The sequence below is a fragment of the Rattus norvegicus genome, chromosome 2 (genome assembly GCF_036323735.1).
Source record: "Rattus norvegicus strain BN/NHsdMcwi chromosome 2, GRCr8, whole genome shotgun sequence".
Lineage (NCBI taxonomy): Eukaryota > Metazoa > Chordata > Mammalia > Rodentia > Muridae > Rattus > Rattus norvegicus.
Genome location: NC_086020.1, coordinates 141893052 through 141916360, shown reverse-complemented (window position 1 = coordinate 141916360; position 23309 = coordinate 141893052). Strand labels below are relative to the sequence as shown.

The window sequence follows — 23309 nt, the reverse complement described above, 5'->3', positions numbered from 1 at the left end:
AGGCTGCTTGACCCCTCCTCTCTCTCTTCCTCTCTTCCCCCTCTGTCCCTTTTCTCCCCATCCCCCACCCCCATTCAAGGCTGGCCTCTCCTCCCCCCTCCCTCCTCCTCCTCCTCCTCCTCCTCCTCCTCCTCCTCCTCCTCCTCCTTCTTCTTCTTCTTCCTCTCTCTCTCTCTCTCTCTCTCTCTCTCTCTCTCTCTCTCTCTCTCTCCTCGCCTCCAACTCTCCTCCTCATGCCCTAAATTAAACTCTGTTCTATACTATACCTGTGGCTGGTACCTCAGAGGGAAGGGATGCCTAGGCTTGGGCCCGCAGAGGCACCCCCAAGCCCTGGCACCACACCGCACCTCTACCAAACACATTCCTGATTCTTCTTTATAAAACACAACAGTAGTCACCTGGGATCTGGATTGGCTGTCTGAGGGAAGGGAAGACAACCACACTGCACCCCATCCCTGCCTTGTTTCATCCTCAGTTTCTTAAACACCTAGCATGCAGCCAAAACTCTGTGGAGGACGTGGTGCCCGGAAGAGCTTTCCTGTTCGTCTACAGCCCACACGGCAAGGCGAATGCTTCCTTCACACATACCTTCCCTAGCCCAGGCTTTCATACTTTGGGCTTTGCAGGCCCTCAGGATGATGGGGAGCAGGGTGTGAGCTCGCTGGCTGAGAGGCTGGGGGAGGCCCTGGATTCCACCCCCAGCACTGCAAGGTCAGTCCACAGAGAGGCCGGGTTTTTGCCTCAGTAGCAGCTAGAGGCAAAGAAGGACCAATTGCCTGTGAGGGAGGCTGAGAGAAGGACTCCACTGGGTTTTAATGTCTACTCTTTCTGCTGCCACGTCTAAATCTTTTCTTCTAGAGTTCCCTCCTTGTCACCTGCTTTTGTTTCTGCCTCATGGTGCCCTGGGGACACCTCCTGCCCCCTCCCAAGAGGATGCAGCACCAACACCTGTGTTGGCAAAATCTCCAGAGGCTCTGTAGAGAGGGAGATGGAGACCTGGAAGGCTTTGTCATCAGCAAAGTCTCCCTCAGGGCTGTGCCCCGCCCACTGCGAGGGTTGATCCACGGACATTAAGAAAGGTGCTTTATTTTTCTCCACACTGACCTGGTCTGCATATAAACGGCAGGATAAAAAGCAGCCTTCAGTGGGAAATACCATGTGGAAAGTCTTCACAGTTGTGAGCGGATCTCGGCACAGGTTAAGAAATTAGATGTGCCAATTTCCCACTGGGTGAAGCTCGATAGGCTGTCGCTCACACTTTCTGTCAAGCGTTGTCAATGAAGGAAGCGTTCACAGGGTGGCTTCCAGAAGCAACAGAGGCATGGGCAGAGCAGAGGCCATTGGCTGATGCTTGCTCAGTGGGTTTCTGAAGTCACACTGACTGCTGTGACCACCTGGGGCCATTTCTCATTTTTGGATCTTTGTTAGGATGGAGTGGTGGCATCTGCCCCCCCTGCTTCACTGTTACTCACCCCAGATACCACCTTCTCGGTTGTCCCTGACCCCATCCCCACAGCTGGGGGACTCTGGAGATTGTGGGATACTGTCACTGTAGCAGCCAATACTGTCCTTGTAGATGCCCGCCCTTCCCCCATAGACCCTTCTGTGTTGGCTAGTTTCCTGTCAATATGACACAAACTAAAATCATTGAGAAGAGGGAACCTCAGTTGAGGAAACACCCCCACCAGATTGGTCTGTGAGGGCCATGACATCCCTGGATGAGCCCCTTCCCAGGCAGGGCACCGATTACTTTCCTTGTGACCACCTCCTCTTCTCTGCTCTCCGATTTCCCCATCTGCCTTCTTCTCTCTCACCCTGTTTATTATCAGGAAAAAAACAACGGGGCCACATGTAACTTCAAAGAGCAGCAAGAGGCTCCTGTTTCAAAACTGCAGAGGCCTCTGTGCTAGGCTAGTTTTGTCCCTCTGGCTCCCCTGAGCTCCTCTGGGCTCCCCTGTGTGTGGAAATCTGGAATGACTGGTCTGATGGGGTTGCATGAGTGTTCCCGATCTGTAGATGAACCAGAGTCAAGGTTTGATAAGGGATGCCGGACTGAGAACTGGCACAGATGCACCGCCCCCCACCATAAAGGGGTAGGATTGGGAGGGCGCTTGTGAAGCCAAAGTGACTGCAGGGCTTTCTGCCATAGGTGTGTTCTGAAGCTCCGGAACCACTGACCAGCTGTTGTCTCTTTCACCCTACAGCCAAACCTACAAGAGCAGCCCCCGCCACTCGCTCACCAGTAGACAGCGAGTACATGAGCAAGCCCTCCGGTCTGCTGAGACGGAACTGGGAGTCCCTCGGTTTGGGTCACTCTACCTCACCTTACAATGACTGGAAGGCACAGTTCTAGCTCCTAAAGGAACCCCAGTGTGTTCCTTTGACTCCTGCCCTTTAAGTATGTTCTCCCTCCCTGTTTAATATCGAAGCCGTCTTTGCCTTCACTGCTCCTGTGCCACGGAGCCCTCGGGAAGGCAAACCTTGACGATGATTGTACCTCTTGCCCCCTCGGCTCCACCAGCCGTGCGTCTTGAGCAAGAGCCCCAGGGTATTTAGAGCACTTCGCTAGTGTCTAGAATTAAGCTGGACAGCCACTTTGCAGATTCCCTCTCAGTGGGCGCCTGTGACAATGAAATATCTGGTCTGCAATCAGATAGTCTGTTGAACGCTTTTTTGTCCTCAGATTAACACAGGTGGCTGTTCTGGGACCTTGGTCAGGGAGGGCACCAGAGGAATGACAGCCAAAGACATCTGTGCAAATTCTTGTCATCTCTGATGCTTCCAAAGTCCATAGCTACACCCTGCACCCGGGGAAGCTGAGGGACACCCTAGCATGGGCGTTGTGAAACATGAATTTCCCTTAACTGGTTCCCCCAGGTTACACAGGATCACCACATCATGAAATGATTTTCCTTCCCTCTTTATTTCCTTCTGTCCCACTTTGCTTCTGAGACAAATGGAAAAATAATTTGATCTCCTTGATTCTGCCCACCCTTGATAGTCTCCCACTTCACACTGAGTACCGCCCCTTGATAAATGAGAACACATGTGTTGGAATCCAGCCTTCACCCACCGGACTTCCTCCTCCTCCTCTTTCTCCTCCCCCTCCTCTTTCCCCTCCTCCTTCTCCTCCTCCACCTTCTCATCTATTGGGTGGGGATGGAGTGGGTTCCATTCAAAATTCTGAATTAAATTTATCACAAGTGGAAGAGCATTGCTTTTCTTTAAAACATTGGTTGGGTGAGTCCCCAACCACTGTAATTTAGAGATACAGCACTGTCCTTTAATCTAGAAGTTTCCTTTTTCCAGCTCCAAATTCTCTGATGGGGTGGGGGATGGGGTATGCAACAGACTCTACATAGCTGCTTTTGCCAAGTCAGTGCTGACTCATCGGGGAGGAAGCCAAAGGGTGACGCATGCATATTTGGAACATTACCCTGTATGAAGATTTCATCCAGGCCTGACCTCGGCCCTTCTGTCTCCTGATCGATTCAGAGGCAGTCACTTTTCCTTTAAAAATGGGTCCTGTCTAAATCCTTCATGTGAAGGCTGCGTTTCCCAAAAATGAACTTTCTGACGTTTGAATGTGAGTTCATTATTGTTCTTTACTGTCTTGGTCTCTGGGCAAACAAACTTATCTCTTTTAAAAAAAAGAAAAGAAAAGAAAAGAAAAGAAAAGAAAAGAAAAGAAAAGCAACCCACAGTGACAAACTCTGCAGAAACTCAGTCTTTGAGCATCCCCCGTAGCTGGCATCTGAAGCAGGATGCCTCCTTGAACTGAAAGGCATGCCCCAGGATCCCTATAAACATCCTTACACTTCAACTTAAGGAAACCCGCCTGATGAGAGGGGAACACTCAGCCTGTGCTGCTAGGAGACTCCCTGTTTATGTGGCCTTTGTTTATGTATGCCCCGGCTGATAAAAATCTCTACTTAACAGATGCACTCAAGCACCTCAGAAACTAATTTTCTTTCTATCGCAAGAGCTTTCCGGGAAGAAATGAAAGGAAAGGAGAGTGGGGTTGGCAGCCGTCCATCGTGTGGTCGTTTATTGTCATGGAATGTAGCAGAAGACGGCTCCTGCTAGTTCGTTTTGATTTCCGTGTGTAAATCTGCTCTCACCTAAAGCTTGACCACATGACGGTGCAGACACACATTAAACTGATTATTTCAGTCTGAGCTGTGTGCAGACAGCGCACTCTAAATTGCACATAAAAATGTTCTCCTAAACCATACCACCTGCCTGCACAGAGATCATTTTCTTTCATAAAGACAGACTCTAATATGTCTCTGAGATGCTGGCCTCTGGGCTCATGAGGACTGTCTCTCTGCAGGAACTGGCCTGGGCTATGGCTTCTCTCGGCCTCCTGGTCTCCTTTCCAAAAAGGCAGGAATGCTGTTTGGCCCGCCGGTGCCTTGGCTTCTTGCTCAGAAGATTATCCATCCCGTCCCCTCCCATCAAAATGCTGTCACACAGGAGGGTGGGTGAGTAACTGAAAGGCCTGGAAGAGTGCGACATGGAAAAGGAAGATGCATGGGGACAACACAAGCCATCGAGGCCAGCGAAAGATGAAAGGTCCCATAATGAAAATGGCTGTGGAGAAGTAAGCCTAGGCAGAGAAAAACATTGGACCAAAAGTAACTGAAAAAAGAAAAGAAAAGGAAGGAAGGAAGGAAGGAAGGAAGGAAGGAAGGAAGGAAGGAAGCAAGCTAATTCTGGAAGGGACAGGCAAACTAATGTGACTTCACCTTGTTAAGCGGTTGGACAGTTGACTTTCATTATCCACTCGGTCCTCACCAGTGAAGAGAAGACTCGGGGTGCTGCGCCCACACAGGGGCAAAGTATGCAATGTTGTTCTTGGGGTGAATATTCCTCCCAGAACTGCACTTCCAGGATAAAGTTCCCAACCCCATCCACTTAGGCTTTCTTTGCCCAGCAGAGAGAGAGAGAGAGAGAGAGAGAGAGAGAGAGAGAGAGAGAGAGGGAGAGAGGGAGAGAGAGAGGGGAGAGAGAGAGAGCAGGGCTGCTTTCCCATTAGACTGTCCTGTGTCCTGTACTGTAAGACTTGACCCTTCTCACTTGAAGACCCCTGGTTTCTGAGTTTCCCAACACCACTCTTCTTCTCATAATTCTTCATCTCCCTTGCAAATTCCTGCTCTCTGGCCCCATGACAATCGATTTTCATGTGCAAGTATACTGGGTTACAGAAAGCCTAGATATTTGGTCATAAATCATTCTGATGTGTGTCCCAGGTCTGTATGAGATGAACACTACAATGGACACACTGAGGCCAGGAGCAGGCCCCGCCCCTGTTAGTGGGTGCCATCCCATCCTTTGGAAAGCCTAACAGAACTAAAGGCCACACAAAAGCAGAAGTATGTTCTGTCTGCCCTGTGCTGTGCCCTTCAGTCTTCTCTGTTTTTGTGTTTGGCCTGAAACATCAATGTTCCACCTTGGTCCTCAGAGTACAGGACCTTGAGTTTTTTTGACTTCCATTAACCCAAGACAATCTTTTTGTTCTTTCTCTCCTGTTTAGGACAGAACCCAGGGGCACATACAAGCAAAGCATATTTTATTAGATAGTTATCAAATAGTATATAAGCTAGCCAAGATATAATATAGATTTTAAGCCTTTCTTAAGCTGGAATGAATAACTTAATGTTCTGTCTAACTAATATAGTGATGGACTGGGTGTTGAGTATATCATATGCTTTATAAATTATAGAATGGTAATAATTGTACTCAACTTATATATAAGTGAAAAGGCTTTTTAACTGGACAAAAAGGGGGAAATGTTGTGGTTTGCCCTGAAGTTATCTGTATTTTGATGCTAATTCCACTGCCCAAGGACAGCTGCCTAGTCAGTACTCAGAACTCAGGTGACTTCATCAGAACCACCTCCCCATTGAATTTGTAAAGTACAGGTACCGAATAGAAGGAGGCCTATCATTGGAGGAGAAGGAAGGATGGGCGGGAGAGAAGTTTGAAGGAAGAGGAGGAGACTAGAGGCAAAAGGAGAGACAGGAAGAGGAGAGAGTGAGAAGCTATGGCAGGTGATATTAAGATTCTGCTCTGTGTATTTACAGGTTGTTGTTAATGTTCCTAGGGATGGATGGTACCGGGCTTTGTATGTTTAAGTGGGCAATTATATCTTATCAATTGGGTCAAAGATTATTGTGTTGTGTGTTCTTTTTTGTGAGGGTTTGAGTGTAGGAAAGTGTGTGGTGACAAGAGACACTGGGCAGCCGAGGAGTGGGCTGTGTTTCCACCCAACAGATACCTTGGGACACCATGGTGCGGACCTAGCGGGGTAAAAGACAAATATACCTTTTTATTTTTATATTTTTACAACAACACAATTCTTATTGTAACGTGTACTTACATCATGTGTGAGTCTCTGTGTGTGAGTGTATGTACACGCAGCATTTAGCATGCTGTGAAGGTCAGAGGACAACTTGAGGGAGTTGGTTCTCTCTTTCTAACATGTGAGACTAGGAATCGAACTCATGTTATCAAGCTTGGTTCTAAGCACCTTGGTTTCGGGCCATCTCATCAGCCCAGAGCCAGTTCTTTATTGTAAATCTATGTTTCTAAGTCCCTATCTTTGGCTGGTTCCGCTTCAAGAGAATTCTAATGTGAGCCTGTTCTTATGTGTTGGCTTCTACGCCTACTTCTCTCTCATAGTCTTAGCTTGCTTCATACTGCTGCAATGAAGACTATGACCAAAACAACATGAGAAGGAAGGGTTTATTGGCTCACACAGTCCAATCACACTCTGTCTCTGAGGTAAGTGAGAGGAGGAACTCAAGGCAGGAACTGAAGCAGAGGCAATGGAGAGACACTGCTCACTGACTTGCTCTCCATAGGTTGCTCAGCCTGCTTTCTACCCAACCCAGGACAATGTGTCTAGGCCTATAGCAGGCTGGGCCCATCTACATCAGTCATCAATGAAGAATGTGCCCACAGAGTTGCCCACCAGTCTATACGAGGGAGGCATTTTCATTTGAGGTTCCTCTTTTCAGGTAACTTTTTCCTATGCCAAGTTGACAAAAATAACAACAACAACAACAAAGAAAAACAAAACAAAAACCAAACAAAACTGTAAAAATATAAAAAAATACTGTAAAAATATAAAAAATACTGTAAAAATATAAAAAATTAAAAAAGTATGGATGTCTTTTATCCCCCATTAGATCCGACACCGAGGTGCCCCAAGGTATCTGCTGGATATCTTAATTCTTAATCAGCAAAGTGTCTCACCCGCTCTGCTCCATCCCATATCACACTGCCAAAGGCCTCTCTCTGAGCCTGGCAGTAATCTCTCTACCCATCTAGTTCCCAAGGCAGGTTTCCATGCCAGAAACACACATCCCAACTCCGAGGTGACCCAGACAGCCACCCCACACTCCATTACACTTAAGTCTACACATGAAAGAACTCACAACACAATAACCTTTGGCCCAGTTGATAAGATATAATTGCCCACCTAAACATACAAAGCCCAATATACATCCATCTCTTAAAAACGTTTGTAACAACATGTAAAGGTACAGCGTAGAATCTTAACATCACCCGCCATATTCTCCTGCCTGCCACGGCTTCTCTCCCTCTCCCTCCTGTCTCTTCCTCCTTTCCGTTCCTGTCTCCTCCTCTTCCTTCAAACTTCTCTCCCGCCCACCTTTCTTCTCCTCCAATGACGGTCCTCCTTCTATCCTGTACCTGCCCCTCACCTGTATTTCACAAATTCAATGGGGAGAAGGTTCTGGTGAAGTCACCTGATTCCTGAGTAGGACTAAACAGCTGTCCTTGGGACAGTGGAATTAACATCAAAATACAGATAACTCCAGAGTAAATCACAACACAAACCCCTAGCCAGGGCAGTTTCAAGTGAGTCATCCAATTCTGATCCCTGCAGTGGCTCCCAGGGTATCAGCAAGCCAACCCTTGGAACTTATGAACATTTGTTTTAATGGCAAGGTGTCTGAATCCTGAATACTAGCACCGTGTTCTAGTGAGAAGGCCAGGAGACTGGACACAAACTGGGCTAGCCTCCCATTGCTGGGACTGAACAATTGAGGCAAACAGCGTAAAAGGAGAAAAGAGATTAGCTAATGGTTTCAGGTGTCAAGTCAAGGTTAGTTGACTCTGGGGCTTGTGGGGAGGCACACATCAGGCAGGAAGTATGTGCGGCAGAGAATAGCTGCTTACCTCATTGGTCCCAGGAAAAAGGGAGATTAGAGGAGAGAAGGGGAGAAGATCCCAATATCTCCTTCAAGGATACAAAAATGATGAACTCTGAGTATTTCTACCATCTCCCAGTAGCTGCTTCAGACTGAGGACCAAACATTACCACATGCTAGAGTGGTAGCCCAGTGGAAAATCATTTGCAAGTATGTACAAAGTCCATGGTTCAATCTGCAGTCACACACACATATACACAAACACACAGACACACAAACATAGGCAGACACACAGACATACGTACATAAACATACTCAGAGACACAGACACACACAGACACATATACACACAGATACATACACACAGACACAGACATATAGACACAAACACATGCAACATGCATAAACACAGGCATACACACAAACACACATAGATACACACTCACAGATACACATACACATAGAGATACACAACAAATACAGACACACACAGACAAACCCAGATACATACATAGACACACACACACACAGACATATAGACACAAACAAATACAAACCCAGACAAACCCAGATACACACACACACACACACACACACAAAGAGGCACACACACACAAAAATACAGACATACACATACATAAATACACACATATACACTTATACACACAGACACACACCGCACACAGACACATACTCTTAGGCACAATAACAGACACACAACATACCATACAAACAGACACACACACACACACACACACACACAGATGCAGACACATCTTATAGACACACAGGCTCACAGACACATATGCAAACATACACACAGATACATACATTCACACAGAGATACACAGAGACACACACACATACATACTACACAGACAAACACACACACACATATACACCTATACCATATACAGACACAACCAAACACACAGACACAGACACACACACCAGGTGACACTAAGGCTCTAGGAAATTATATCACAACAGAGGAAAAGCAAAGTGCTCTGAAGTTTGGAATGATGAAACCATGAGCCAGGAATGCTGGAAGCCTGGAAGACAAGGGGACAGATTGTCCCACAAGGGCTCCAGAAGGAACCAGGCCTGCTAACACCTTGGCTTTACCTAAGTGAGACTGACTTTGGATCGCTGGCTTCCAGATATGCAAGGAAACAAATATATTTTGTTTCCAAGCCCAAATTTGTTATAGCAGCAACAGGCTAATACACTCTGTAAGAGCTCCTCCTTGAAAGCAAAGAAGCGAAGGCACTCTCCACACCTCTCGGCAAGGGGGTTTGCCTCTGCACTAAGGATTTCCAAAGTTGCCTCTTTCTTTGAATCCCAATTCAAAAAGACGTTCCCATCCTTCTGTTTCTCCAATCTAATCCCAGAGTGCTCCCTGACTCAATTCTCATGACTCCAGGGTCCTGCCTCACCAAGCAGGCCTCAAGTTCAGCCTCCCACTGTCTCTCACCAGCATTTCTTGTCTCTTAGACCTTGAGTTACTCAGCACCTTCCTGGTGCCAAGGCACCTCACCAAGCATAATCTGACCACACCTCTTCCTGATTAAATCCGTCTGTGTGTCTGTCTTTTCCTTTCCTCTTATCACAGTACTCTCCCCACTAACCCTCCCTTTTTAGCTCTGGCCGAATCTACCTAGTCAGTCATGAGGGGCAAGCCCAGACCAATACATGCTTGGTGAATATGATGTCAACCCACTGATAATTAAGAGGGGGAAATGCCTCAAATTATGATGTTTAAACCGCACACAGACACATACTCCTAGGCACAATAACAGACACACAGATTTCAATGGATTTAGTGAGACAACTATACAACCACAGTCAACTTTGGAGTATTTTCATCAGTTCCAGGGCCCCCCTCAGCTCCATGTGCTCTGAGCATGTGTGCTTGCCTGGTCTAGATGTTTCAGGGGAGTGGAATGAAGCCCGTGTGTGTCACAGTTCTCTGGGAGCCCCTGAGAATGTGATTATTCTTTTGGTCCATGCTCAGAAGCAGATAGATGTCTGGGCTCATGTGGGAACTCAGCTCGACCATCTGGGAGAACTCTGACCCATTTTCTGTGAGGGTCACACATACCCCTCCAGCTTCACTTATTTCTCATTGTAAATGTGCTTTGAGCTTAGACTCATGGGAGTAAGTGGTGTCTTTTGTGGCTTAAGACTTTGTTCTTTGTCATTCTCTATACAATAGTGTTAAGTGTGGTAAAAATAGGCGAAATTTACTACTGTCCAATTTGTTCAGGCTGCCACAACAAGTGTCTTGTGAGCTCTAGAAACACATCCCTCACACATCTTTGGTGGATGCAGTCTGAGAAGTAATGCTGGTGTGGTCGGGTTCGGTGTGACCTCTCATTTGGCTTGCAGGCTGCCGGCTTCTCATGTTCACTCTTGAAGAAGGCACTGGAGAATGTTTCCCAAGAACCAAGGGAATGGCTCCTGTTCATATAGCCTCTGACCTCACGGCCTGGCCATCTCCCAGCAGCACCACCATGGAGATGAGGGCACAAAAACATTGACACCCTGGAACCTTAACCAACCGTGTGTTGGGCAGTGCTTAGGCTCTCTACACTGTTGTGCAAGCTCACACTCACGTCAGAACCCACTTACTTCTCTCCTTCCTTCCTTCCTTCCTTCCTTCCTTCCTTCCTTCCTTCCTTCCGTGTTTGTGTGTGTGTGCGTGCGGGTGTGTGTGTGTGTGTGTGTGTGTGTGTGTGTGTGTGTGTGTGTGTGTACAGGCGAAGGCCTGAAGTTGACACTGGGTGTCTTCCTGAGTTGCTCTCTCTGCTTTATTGAGGTCAGGTCTCTTGATAAACCCAGAGTTCACCCCTTCTAGGGAGACCCTGTCTCTGCCCTCTTAGACTCCATTTACACCAACCCTTTTCATCTTGTAAAACTGAAATCGCTACCCATCGAACACTAACTTCTCGTCTTGCCCTCCCTTCAGACCCCGGTAAACAGCCTTTTACTTTCTTCCCCATAAATGTGATACTGAAGGCAATTGGCATCAGTGAGTTATGTGGTATTTTCCCTTTTATGACTCTTTTGTGTCACTTGACATAATATCCTCCAACTCCATCCATGGTGTACTAATCAGAATCTCCTTCCTCTTTGGCACCAAGCCGTATTTTATTGTATATGTGTGCTAGATTTTCTTTATCCATTCAATGGTTAATTCATTTTAAAATGTGATCAGCCATAGAAAGGTTAACTCACGTGCCATGATTTCATATGGACTGGATTCATAGCCTGGCTCTCCCTCTTTTGCTCATGGTCTTGGGCGGCTCACTTGTGAAGTGAGTGGGCTAATGTCATTGTGGGGCTCCATTAGCATGGCTCTCACCATTCTGTCAGCACATGATGATGTCCAGAGAGGAGACACTAAATGAGTGTGGTAGAACCTCCACACCAAGATTCCTCAGGATGGCGAGGGGACACAGTTCTAGTGGTAGGTGGCAGGCATACTTCCAGTGGCACCATTTACAGTGTTACCTTGCTGCCAGTGTCACCTTAGAATTATGTAGCACCTTAGACATACATACACTTTCACATTTGTCAAAAAATCCTCCTTAGAAGACACAAGGACAAAGTGGGTCTCTCTGTTATGTGCAGGGCAAGGGCAAACACCAGTCTTCACATGGTGACTTAAAGGCAGGAGACCTGCTCGCCAGGTTTTACACAGGTTGCAGGCACTGTATCACTTGGTCCTCAGAGATGGACGCTGTTACGTCTGAACTTTAGGTGTTCTGGTGCCCTTTAGAGAGATTAAATAATGTGCCTGAGGCCTGTGAAGCAATAGGAGGGAGCCTAGGGCTGACAGCTGAGCTGAAGGAGTTCTACTGTGAGGCCACACCCTGAAGAGCACCCCCTTGCATGCACTATATTTCTTGGAGGTTTGGTGTAGGTTGATGACATCATGCAGGTGAAGGCAGACAAGATAAAATGAGGCCTGTCATTGGACAAGAAGGAAGGGAGGCAGGAACAGAGGTTTTAGAAGGGAGGGAGAAGAGGAGAGAGAGGCCGGAGTAAGGAGGAGGAGCTGTGAGAACACGATGGCAGATGTTAAGATTCTTTGCTGTGCATTGATCCAGGTTGTTATGACTGTTCTTAAGGGATGGGTGTGTCCAGGATTTTGTGTTGTCTAGATGGACAAACTATATCTTATCAATTGGATCAGAGGATACTGGGTGGTGTGTTCTTTCATGCGATGATGTAATTGATGGTGGTGGTGGTGAGATGCACTGGACCAGCCACAGAATTGGGATGTGTATGCCTGTCGTGGTGGCAACCAGCCAATAGAGCTGTGAGTGAGGGTGGGGCGGCCTGACAGGGTGCTGCCCCAGGTCAGAGAGAACTTGGGGGGCAGCATGGAGCTAATCTGAGATAGATTAGCGCTAGTTTCAATGGTCTTCTGGAGCCAGAGCTATCGAGAGCTCAACCACCAGGATACGCATAGGAAACATTCTGCCCTATTTTATTTTTACTGCAAAATTATTTTGGGTAATTTATTTACTGTGGGGCTGTAGGGAACTCCCTCCTGAAAGCCTACATCTAAAATGCGATCAAGAAGGAATTGTGAGTAAGGTTTGATGCTATTTGTACCAATCGAATTAGAAAGAGCCTCAATTCTAGATTTTAAAAAAATCTTACATTAAACATATGACCTTGGCAGTCATATGTCATGCGTGTATGCCACATGCTGGCGAAACAATCCTTGTGTGTAAATATTTCACAAGGGGCAGAGTGTGCAAGATCACATGGGCACTTTTTGGTTTTGGTTTTGTTTTTTGTTTGTTTGTTTGTTTTGCTTGTGTGAAGGAGATTCAAATGAAGTAACCCCAGTCTATGGGACTCTAAGGGACTAGTCTGGTAGGACATGGCTAACTTGATCCTTGCCATCACCCATTTCTCTTCATCTCTGTTGTTCTCTATTAGCTACTTGGTTCCTATTTTCCTCACATTCTCACTACAGACTCCACTCTCCATAGACACGGTTTTCTATCAGTCTCTCCTGAAGGGTCACAATGACAATCCTACCTCCCCAGTTTTAAAAAGTGGACTTCCCCAGGCTTGTTCATCAGACCTCCTGAGTGTAAAGTAGCTCCCAGCAGTCGGATAGAACCTTGCAAAGCCAGGGAGAGTCTGAGATTGTATAAGGACCAAAGCTCCCCGAAACTATTAACTCGTTCAACTTACTTCCGGGATCAGCTGATCAGTGTTCTGCTGTGTCTCCCATTCAGCAGATGGGACAGGAGACTTTGCCAGTGGGAGGATACTGTCAGGATGTGGTGAGAGAGGAAGATGCAGGATAAAGATACAGAAGCAGAAAGTATATAAAGCCCAGATGGGATGTAGAGCCCTAGAGAAAGGGTTCCCTGAGACTGGAGGGAGGGGCTGAGAGAGTCAGCAGATGGGCAGTAAGTTGAGATGGTATCTTGTGGGTGGCGGAGTGGGATGGGGGCACCATGTCTTCTGTGAGGCCGAAGGCATGGTCTGGCTGGAGTGGGTAGAGATTTGGGATAAGAGGCATGAGTGACTTCTTGCTGGATGGTTTTCAGAAGAGTGGAGGAAAACCTGACTGTGAGGTAATAATGGCTTCCTGGACTTTTCTCCAGTGGCCCCAAGTAGTTCATGAGAAAGAGTAGAGAAGGCAGAGGAGTAGATGTTCTGGGTGGGTGGAACGAGAAGGGAAGAGGCCGAGGTGAGGAAGGAGCTAAGATGCTGAGTTGTAGGCCTCGGAGAGGATCTTGGGCAGGACATCATGGAGTGGACAAAGAAGAAGGCTTGTGTGCAGCACGTGTGGGGACAGCGAGGAACCTGCAGAGATCATCTGTGCCACGATGAATTCTAGGCACAGGTGGGAATGATGGGGTTTCTCCTGAAACCTCCACGGGCACGGCAAGAAGGGGAAGCAACAGCCTAGGGCAAACAGCGAGGCCCTACCATAGAGACCTTGTTTGGTGCAGGCTGAGTGATGCTACAGGATGTTCAGGGTCAGAAAACAGATTCTATTCCAGGAGAGGAGAGTAGTGGATCAAGTGGGGCAGGCACAGAAAGAGGAAAGAGAGCTAAAGGCTACTTGGGGACAACACCCTGCAGGAAGCTGTGCTGCTTCCGGTGAAGAACACCGGCCGAAGCACTGTGCTCCCTGTGTTCCTGTAGCTCGGAGCTTGGCTTCCCTGCATGCTGCTAAGAGTACTGCATGCTCTTCTAGAGGACCTAGGTTCAGTTCCCAGCACCCGCATGGCAGCCTGCAACTGTGCAGTTCACAGGCCCGGCGTTCTCTCTCGACCTCTGTGTGCACCAGATGTGTGGGACATACACATACATATGGTTAAACCACTCATGTGCATGAAAAGTATCTTTAAAAGTAGATTAGAGTTCTTTCTTACTTTTTGAAATTCAAACTTAGCTGGGCACCCTACTTTTTAATGTGGTGGCCCCACATCATAGGAGTCCATGAAAGAAAGAAAAGGGACTCCACTTCATGGGAAAGGAGGGTGGCTACTGGGGGGTGTGAATGGTTTCACATTTCTGCCCACCAGGCTCAGCTCCCAGGTGACTTACCACACTAAGAGATATCTTATAGCTTGGCCCCTCCTCATCATTGAAGCTGCAGTACCATGGTGTACTATTGACCTTTTTATTCCCTGCTTACTGTGGGGGCTCCCTTTTGCTACACAAAGGTCGTTGGATGTATCTGAGGACCTTGCCTCAGCCCTTCCTCTTTGTTACTGATAGTGTGAGATGCCCAGCCCAGGTCTCTTGGGGGGACAGTCATGTCCTAGTTACTCTGTGCCTTTGTATACAGGTGTGAGTCTTCCTGGAACTTTTGGCATCTGAAATACATACCCGCATACCTCTAGAGACATATGTCTTTGGCAGAATAAAGAAACGTTCCTTTTTCCTCAATACTTTTCTATTACGAGCCTCCCTTCCTCCTCAATCATAGAAAAGATGATCTTTTACCAGGATTCTGTTCTCACCTTCCTTATGTCAGTATGTGGGGTGTGTACGCACACATGTGCATGTGTGTGTGTGTGCTCGTGTGTGTGTGTGTCTGTGTGTCTGTGTCTGTGTATCTGTGTATGTGTGTCTGAGAGAGAGAATTAGAGCATTTTTAAAAATCAAATACAATCTTAAATGAACTTTTAACATCCATAACCAAAGCTTACCCAGAGGCTGAGATAGAAGCATCATGAAATTGAAGCTAGCCTGAGCTACATAAGGAAACTCTACCTGAAAAAAGTAATAAATATAACTGTCTACTTTCATGATGTTTTCATTATCTTTCAAAGACTGTGCATGAATCAGCATAGTCTGTCACTGTGACAAGTGCCTAAGTGATCCAGGTATGGTGCTGCACACCTTCAATGCCAGCACTTGGGAGGCAGAGGCAGATGGATTCCTGCTTTTGAGGCTAGCCTGCACTACAGAAAGAGTTCCAGGACAGCCAGGGATACACAGAGAATCCCTATCAAGAGAGAGAGAGAGAGAGAGAGAGAGAGAGAGAGAGAGAGAGAGAGAGCAAAACAAACATACAAACGAAAACCCTATTTTGCTTATAGGTTTAGAGCACAGTTGCCTGGCTCTCTTGTGTCTAGGGAAGTAACCATGCTGACCACCATGTAGCAGTCACGGAGCAGAAAGTAGAAGGCTGGAAGGGACAGAGTGAGTGTGGCCCTGAGGACATGCCCTTCCTCCAGCTGCTTCCCAACAACCAAAGTCCAGGAGCTCTCTGGACAACACCACCATCTCACCATCAAGGCTTCCAGGCAAACCACAGCACTATGTGTTGATGGTCACTGTCCCCTCCTGCCACCCAGACCCAGGAAACCACTGATGTGCTGTTGGACTCCATGGATTTGTCTGTTTGTCATTTCTATAAAATGCCCTCCAACAACAGATGAACTTTATGTCTGATGTCTCAGTATAATGCTCTCAAAGTCCATGCTGTGTAGCATACCTCAGTACTCCAGTCCTTCTGTAGAATAATGGCCCATCAGTAGATATACGGGCAAATGCACAGCTGATTCTGTTTATGCATTTATCACTTGGTGAGCATTTGGGGGCCCCTTCCACTTTTAAGCGTCTATGAATAAACGCTGCCATAGACATGAAATGCTAGTTTTTTGTGTATCTGTAGACTTTTGTTTCTCTTGGACACACAGCCCTAAGGAATGGAGTTGTTGAAACATGTGACTCCATATTTACGGTCTGATGGAGCTACCAGACTGCTTTCTTAAGTAGCTGTACCATTTGGCATCCACACTAACAGTGTATAAATGTCCCAATGTCTTCACACCCTTTCCCACACTTGCTTTGTCTGTTGCTAGATTGCTTCAGTGATGGAGTCTCCCATTTTTGTTCTGATTTTATATTGAGTGGTGTTTTTTAGGTGTTTGTGGTAACTTGAATGTAATTGGACTCCAGATGCCCATAGGGAATGGCACTATTAGCACCTGTGGCCTTGTTAAAGAAAATGTGTCACTGTGGAGACAGGACTTGAGGTCTCATATATACTCAAGCCATGAACAGTAGGAAAGTCCCCTTTTTCATCCTGCAGATCAAGATGTAGAGTTCTAGGCCTCTCCAGCACCATGGCATGTAGACTGCCATGCTTCCTGCCATGATAATGGACAAACCTCTGAAACTGTAAGCCAGCCCCAATTCAATGTTTTCCTTGATAAGAGTTGCTATGGTCATGGTGTCTCTTTATAGGAATAAACTCCAAACTAAGACAGGGCCCATTGGTCATTTATATGTCTTCTTTAGAGAAACATCTATCCAGATTCATTGCCCAGAAGTTTTGTTAGTTCACATATCTTTACATTGAATTGTTAGACTTCAATAATTAATAAATCAGCTATGCATACCCATGCACAAATCTTTTTGTGGATGGATGCATTGTTTCCTTTTGAAACTCTGGGCTGGTAATGAGCGTGGTTGGAGTTTAGAAGTTGTAGTATAACATGAGAAAGAAATAGACTGTCATGATATCCCAGAGTTAAAACCATGTCTATTATAATGAGTCATGATTCAGTCAGAAAACAGGACACACACACACACACACACACACACACACACACACACACACACACACACCACTCCTGAGAATTTATCATGAGGAACTGCCTGACTGAGCAAGTCAAATATGTAGGCAGATGGGTCTTCTGCAGGGGAGAGGTTCCAGACAATTCCTAAGAGCTTTTGTTTAAATGAGCCCACTTTAAGCCCTTCCAGCTAACAAAGTTAGGCTCAGTCATGCTAGACTCTAAGGTAAAGTCAACCAAGTATTTGTTAAAGAGTGCTCCATCCTCCCTTCTGCCCTCCAGGCCTTCTGAGAGGAAAGATCACTTCTGAAAACAGCACCAGAAAGCATGTTTGACATTGAGAAGTTCAACCCAGTATCATAGTCCCTGACAATGCCACCACCCCTAGCATACCCAATTTAAAATCTAAGTAAGTCTGTTGCTGATTCAACCCAGGTCACATGACTATTTCAAGTCCTTTCTCCACAGAAGGGAAGTGGTTGAATAGTTGTATCAGACAAGACATCTCTTGACCTTACAAAAATGGGAAAAACTGGAGTCCCCAAAGGAATCCTCTTTTGATAGCCCACGGGATAGAGTGGTGTGCCTAGCATTCAGGAGTTGTACAAGAACAACTGAAATTGAAATAAGACCCAAGGTGGAACCTCCAACCATGCTGCCTTTGCCCATTCCCTCTCTCTAACCGAGACTCCTAAGAAGTCCAAGATGTCAGTCTTGTGCTCCTGGCATGGACCCTGGATCCAGCACATCAGTGTTGGCTTTTGAATTTTCAGGAGCATTTGCTATTTTCTAAGACCTGCTACATGTCTCCCAGAATGCTCTGCTTGTCCACACAGCTTCTGCAAATCTCTGTCAGGAACCATGTGGCTTCAGTGAGGGACCGACAATGGCTTTTTGGCTGCTCTTATACCCTCTCCTACAGGGGTCTTTAACATATGCATCCGGCTTGTGGCATGAGCCTTCCCTGACACCATTACAGTGGTGAATATAGGTCAGCAGAAATGGTGCCTAGCTACTTCATGATCTTCTTTCTCATTGGAATGTTCTGGCAGGAAGCAGAGCTGTCACTGTGTTCATCGCAATCTCACTCCGGTGGCACTTGGGAACAGTGGCAACACCTTGCTCCGGCTGACCTGCGGATATCGTCGGTACCTAAGATGGCAGTGTGATTTTTAAATGGTATCAGGCGAATGTTTGCAGTCGGAAGGAAAATACAGGACAGAATGATTTTCTGCCACTGAAAGAGGTCGGGAGGGGCTGGCCTTCACTTCCCGGTAATCAGAATCAATAACTGGGCTAAAGCTAGACACTGAAGGGCAGTCCTAACACACTGTTGTGCACTGGAGGTTTGGAGCGCTAGTTGCAGGACGCCCAGAAGGACACTTTCTGAGCCATTTCTCTGATTCCCTTGTGTTTCCTACCAGGAGCTGGGGGAGGGGGGGTAGAAATGGCCCTTTCTGAAGCAGGCACACAGCACGCAAGTGACCACTGACAGTAGACAAGCTTCTGAGGGAGACAATGAAGTCAGCATGCGTCCTTTCCCCAGGTCTGGCTTTGAACCAGGACACACATAGGCTATGCTTGCTGGGTGCTGCCTGTGTGCTGGGCTGGGCTCTACACTCTGGTGTACTTTTTAAACCCCACACCAGGAGACTGGAAAGATCTCAGAGAAGACTCAGGCTCTGTTCTCAGCAGCCATATGGTGTCTCACAAGCCTCTGTAACCCCAATTCTGAGAAGTTAGATGTTAGATGTCCTCTTCTGGCCTCTGAGGAAGCTGTAGGCATGTGGCACACACACGCATGCAGATAAAACATTAATACATTTAATAAATCCAAAAAGGAAATCCCCCACAGCATTTCTATTTACAGCAAGGAAACACAGGCCTGCTGAGCAATCACAGAATCTCTTGGTAACCTAGTGGACGCCTTGCCCTATCCCTTGTGTCTGGAGCAACTGAGACTTTAACATGCGTCGCTAGCTTGCAAAACCCGGTTAGAGATGGTAAGCCGTGAGGGAGCCCGGAGCTGAGCAGTTTCTTCCTTAATTAAACTCAGTACCCTAATACTCAACTTCCTGTTTAAACTACTCAGCGACCTTCCTGAATGTTTCTCCTCAAAACCCTTCTCCTCATATACCTGTCAAGTGAGCCAGCCATCCCATTTCAGAACATTCACACAAAGAAATAAAAACGTGTGCCCTCACGAAAGCTCATACCAACTGTATTCTTGACAGCTAAGCCCTGGGAACAATCTAAAAATCACCTCCTGATGAAAGGCTACGAAAGCTACAGCCCCATCCCATATGGCAGTACTGAAGAGGGGCAGGCAACAGCACAGGCAGGGGTGGATCTCGAGGCTGAAATGCGCAGCTCTTGTGATGGTCCACAGAAGGCCGCGCAGCAGACAGCTTAGAGGTTCCTAGGGGCCAGGGGTGGGAAGGGAAGTTCACAGCAAGGGGACACAGGGAACTTTTAGGGGAAGAAGCTTGAAACTCATTTGAGGGCATCTGCTTCTGTGTCGCACACTGAAAAGGGTGAAAAGTTATATGTGAGTTGTATCTCAGCAAATGTCTCCCTTCCCCAAACCTCCTTTCCTCATTCTGAGGGAGGGAACCATGGTCTCCTAGGTGCTGGGCAAACATCCAATCGGTAGACACATCCCCAGACCAGCACACCTTTTTAAAAAAAAAAATAACATTTCTCTTTTACCCTGATGTCATCTTTCCATTCATTTATTTATTTAGTCAGTTCAATTTCTGTTTATTTTTAGACAGAGTCTCACTCTGTGACTGAGGCTAGGCTCATACTTGCTAGGTAGGTCTGGAATTCTCCATCTTCCTGTCTGCATCTCCTGTGTGCTGGGATCATGTGTGCTGTCATATCTGGCTTTCTTGCCTTTAAATTCAAGCTTAACCATTCATAATTAAGATGACCTCTTCTGGGCACCAGGTTCACATGGGTGCACACACATACATGCAGGACAAACAACCATATATATATATATATATATATATATATATATATATATATATATATATATATAATGTGCATGGTTTATACACATTCATAGGTGAGCAGACTGGCGAGCCAGGTGGGAGCTGCGCCTCTGGGGACAGAGGAAGCCTGTCTCACCTGCTATTACAGCTGCTGCAGTCTGAGGGCCAGAGTGGGGGGGGAGCCTCAACCCAGGGTGTGTCCAATGGTGCTGTATTAATCAGATCCCATAACACCGACCGCCTACCCTTTGTTTCTCTTCTGGTAGGATTCAGAGTCTTAAGGGGGACAAACTGTTTATTATCTCCCTTTTCTTCCCAACTCCCACCCACCCTCTTGCTGTAGGAGTCCAACTGGTCTAAAACAACTTAGAACATGTCCTGGGCTGGTGCAGGCCAGGGTTAGTATTCAGGCTCGGTGATTGGCAAGAGAGCATGTGGTCTATAAGAGTCCCCTCCCCCACCCCTCCGCCTCCCCTCCTGGGGACCCGTGTCTTGGCCCCAGGCAACTGGGGCTGCAACACAAATAAATAGAGAGCTGTTTCATTAAAATCTCTCTAAGACACGGTGGACTCAGGGCTCAGTCTCCTGTGACCTCTGGAAGAGAAGAGGCGGGGGTGTTAAAGACAGGATTGCCCCTGAGGCTAGTCTCTAGAACAGACGTGGACAGGGCAGCTGAGGGTCAGCCAGGGCAGCTTCCAGCTGGAGGGGGACTTCAGGCCCCAGCAGCAGCAGCAGCTCACTCAGCTGGGAGGGTGATGGCTGCAGCAGCTGGGGCAGGCAGGGATTTGGTGCAAACCGTGAGCTGGCAAACCTGCCTGGCCCCTGAACAGTAGGGCGGGTGGGCGGGCGGGAGTGAAGGGAAAGCATTGGGTTTTTGCAAAGTGAGGAGGTTTCGAGTTTTTGACATTACAGTGACTCTCCATGTCCCTCCTGCATCATCCAGCTGTGTGTGGCTGGGATAGTACTGGTTATTAAAATCACTTATAAGTAACTGGATTCCAGGCCTTGTCACAGAGATAGACAGTGCATTCCACCTCCCATTCTGGGTTTTTCTGGCGACATTACACATGAATCGAATGCGCTTCCTGGCCCTCATAACTAACATAGCATCCAGGGGCGCTTAACTAATAAAACAAGCCTATGTACATCTGTATTTAGTCTCTCCAAGTTATGACTAACCACTCCCTATTCTACATGGAATTCTGCCTGTTAGCACACACAAACCAGTTCACCGAACTGTTTCTGCTCCACCACCCCCCCCCCCTTTAAAAGATGAATTCTTTTGGCTAAGACCTTCAGGTCTTCCTTTCTGTGGATCCTGCATGCACCGAAGTCACCAAGTGCTCAGTCCCAGGTGAAGCCTAACATCGTGGCTTCTAATCTATTGCTCAGTCCCTCCTTGGGTCCTATTTTTTTTTCTACCTTTAAATGAAGATAATAAAACACTCTTGCAGGATCCAGGTGACGATTAGACACATAAAACATACAGTACCTTGTAACCCCAGGAAGAAATGGAGCCTTAAATCCCAGATCTGACAGTACATCGGTTGAATATTAGAAAAATCTTTATTCTTTTAACTTAAAAAAATGAAATACTTACTCTTTGTAGCCTTGTAATTTTTGGGAACATTAATGAAATGATATAGACTAAGGCAAGTTGGCAGTAGGGATTGTTACTCCATTTTATTTTATATTATTTTATTTTATTTGCAGTTCTGGGGTCATAGTGTACTTCTAATAGTCAAAGGTTTCCTGCTTTGGGGAAAGACTGTGCCTAACTATGGAATGGGCAGGCATTTCTCTAAGAGCTCACAGATAGCTTGACCCATCTATGCCTTTATCTCAGCTTGAAGGTCAGCAAGAACATTCCTGGGTCCTTGGGGGGTCTCACAGCTCCGCAGAAAAAATGTAAACACTCTGAGTCCACAAGAAGCCCCGTGGTCCTTCCATCTCCCCTGGGGTCTAATACGCAGCCTCTCTTTCTGAACCTTCACTCTGTAGGAGAGCACTGCAACATGTATTGATGGAATGGTTGATTACAAATTTGCCCTTCGTTCATCTTCTGATCTTCGCTGATCTTTGCAGACACTTCTTAAGCATGAACTTGGAGAAAGGATGAATGAATGCCCCTGGGAAGCTCCTGGGTTACTGCAGCAAAGCACGTGGTCAGTGCAGACTTGGCAGTCTGGTGTGGCTTTGATGAGCTCAGGGCCAAGTCCTGGACGGACCTTGAGGTCTTCAGAGAACATTGCACAGGGAAGGTTCATGTTGGGGTGGGTTGGGGTGAGAAATGCCACTTGGAACTTTAGGGACCAGGTAGGAGTTGGTCCTTATTAGGAAGCTCAGTACTCGGCCTTTTTTACCTGTGTTGTCTGAACTGCCCAAATCTCATTCTAATGAGTCCTTGTGGTGGCTTTGAAAGTCACCTAAATCCAAGACTGTTCTCCAAGTTCTTTGAGAGCAGGTACCTACCATCTGGGCTCCACAGACTGGCCTAAGACCTCTTTTTCCGCAGTGCTGGGGTTTGCAACACACGCTGCTGGTACCTCCTGGAGAGAAATATGGCTAAATTGTTTTCTTCTAAAGCCTTTAGTGTTGCTCAGGGGTGCTTATATCCATGACCTGATTGCTCTTGGCTCTGTCTGTCTATGTGATACAGAGAGACAGAGAGGGAGAGAAAGAACACAACACACACACACACACACACACACACACACACACACACACACACACGCGCTACTTTCTCCATGTGAGATTCTTAATGATTTCCAAGCTATGGCGCCAAAAGTGGCATTATTTGGAGTTTGTGTTAGTCCATTTTCCATTGCTGAGGTAAAACAACAAGAAGGAAAAACTTGGGTTTGGGCTCAGCCTGTGGTTGGCTGGTTCTGTTGTGCTTGAGCCTGAGCAGAGGCATGGTGACTGGGTCACACAGAGCTAGAGAGGGTAGTGCTGGGGACAAGATACATTCCTCAAGGACTCCTGAGCGACACACCTCTTCTAACACTAGGCCCTTCTAACACTTTCTGTCACCTTCCACAATCCCATGAGGCCAGGAA

General features: G+C 46.9%; 1 long non-coding RNA gene across 1 annotated transcript; it reads left to right on the top strand.

Annotated features, from left to right (window-relative positions):
- The first annotated feature begins 222 nt into the window (after window positions 1-222).
- Window positions 223-16115, top strand: LOC134485618 (uncharacterized). Its single transcript, XR_010063814.1, has 2 exons — window positions 223-14058; window positions 15770-16115. It is a non-coding gene; the product is annotated as an uncharacterized LOC134485618 (long non-coding RNA).
- The last annotated feature ends 7194 nt before the right edge of the window (window positions 16116-23309 follow it).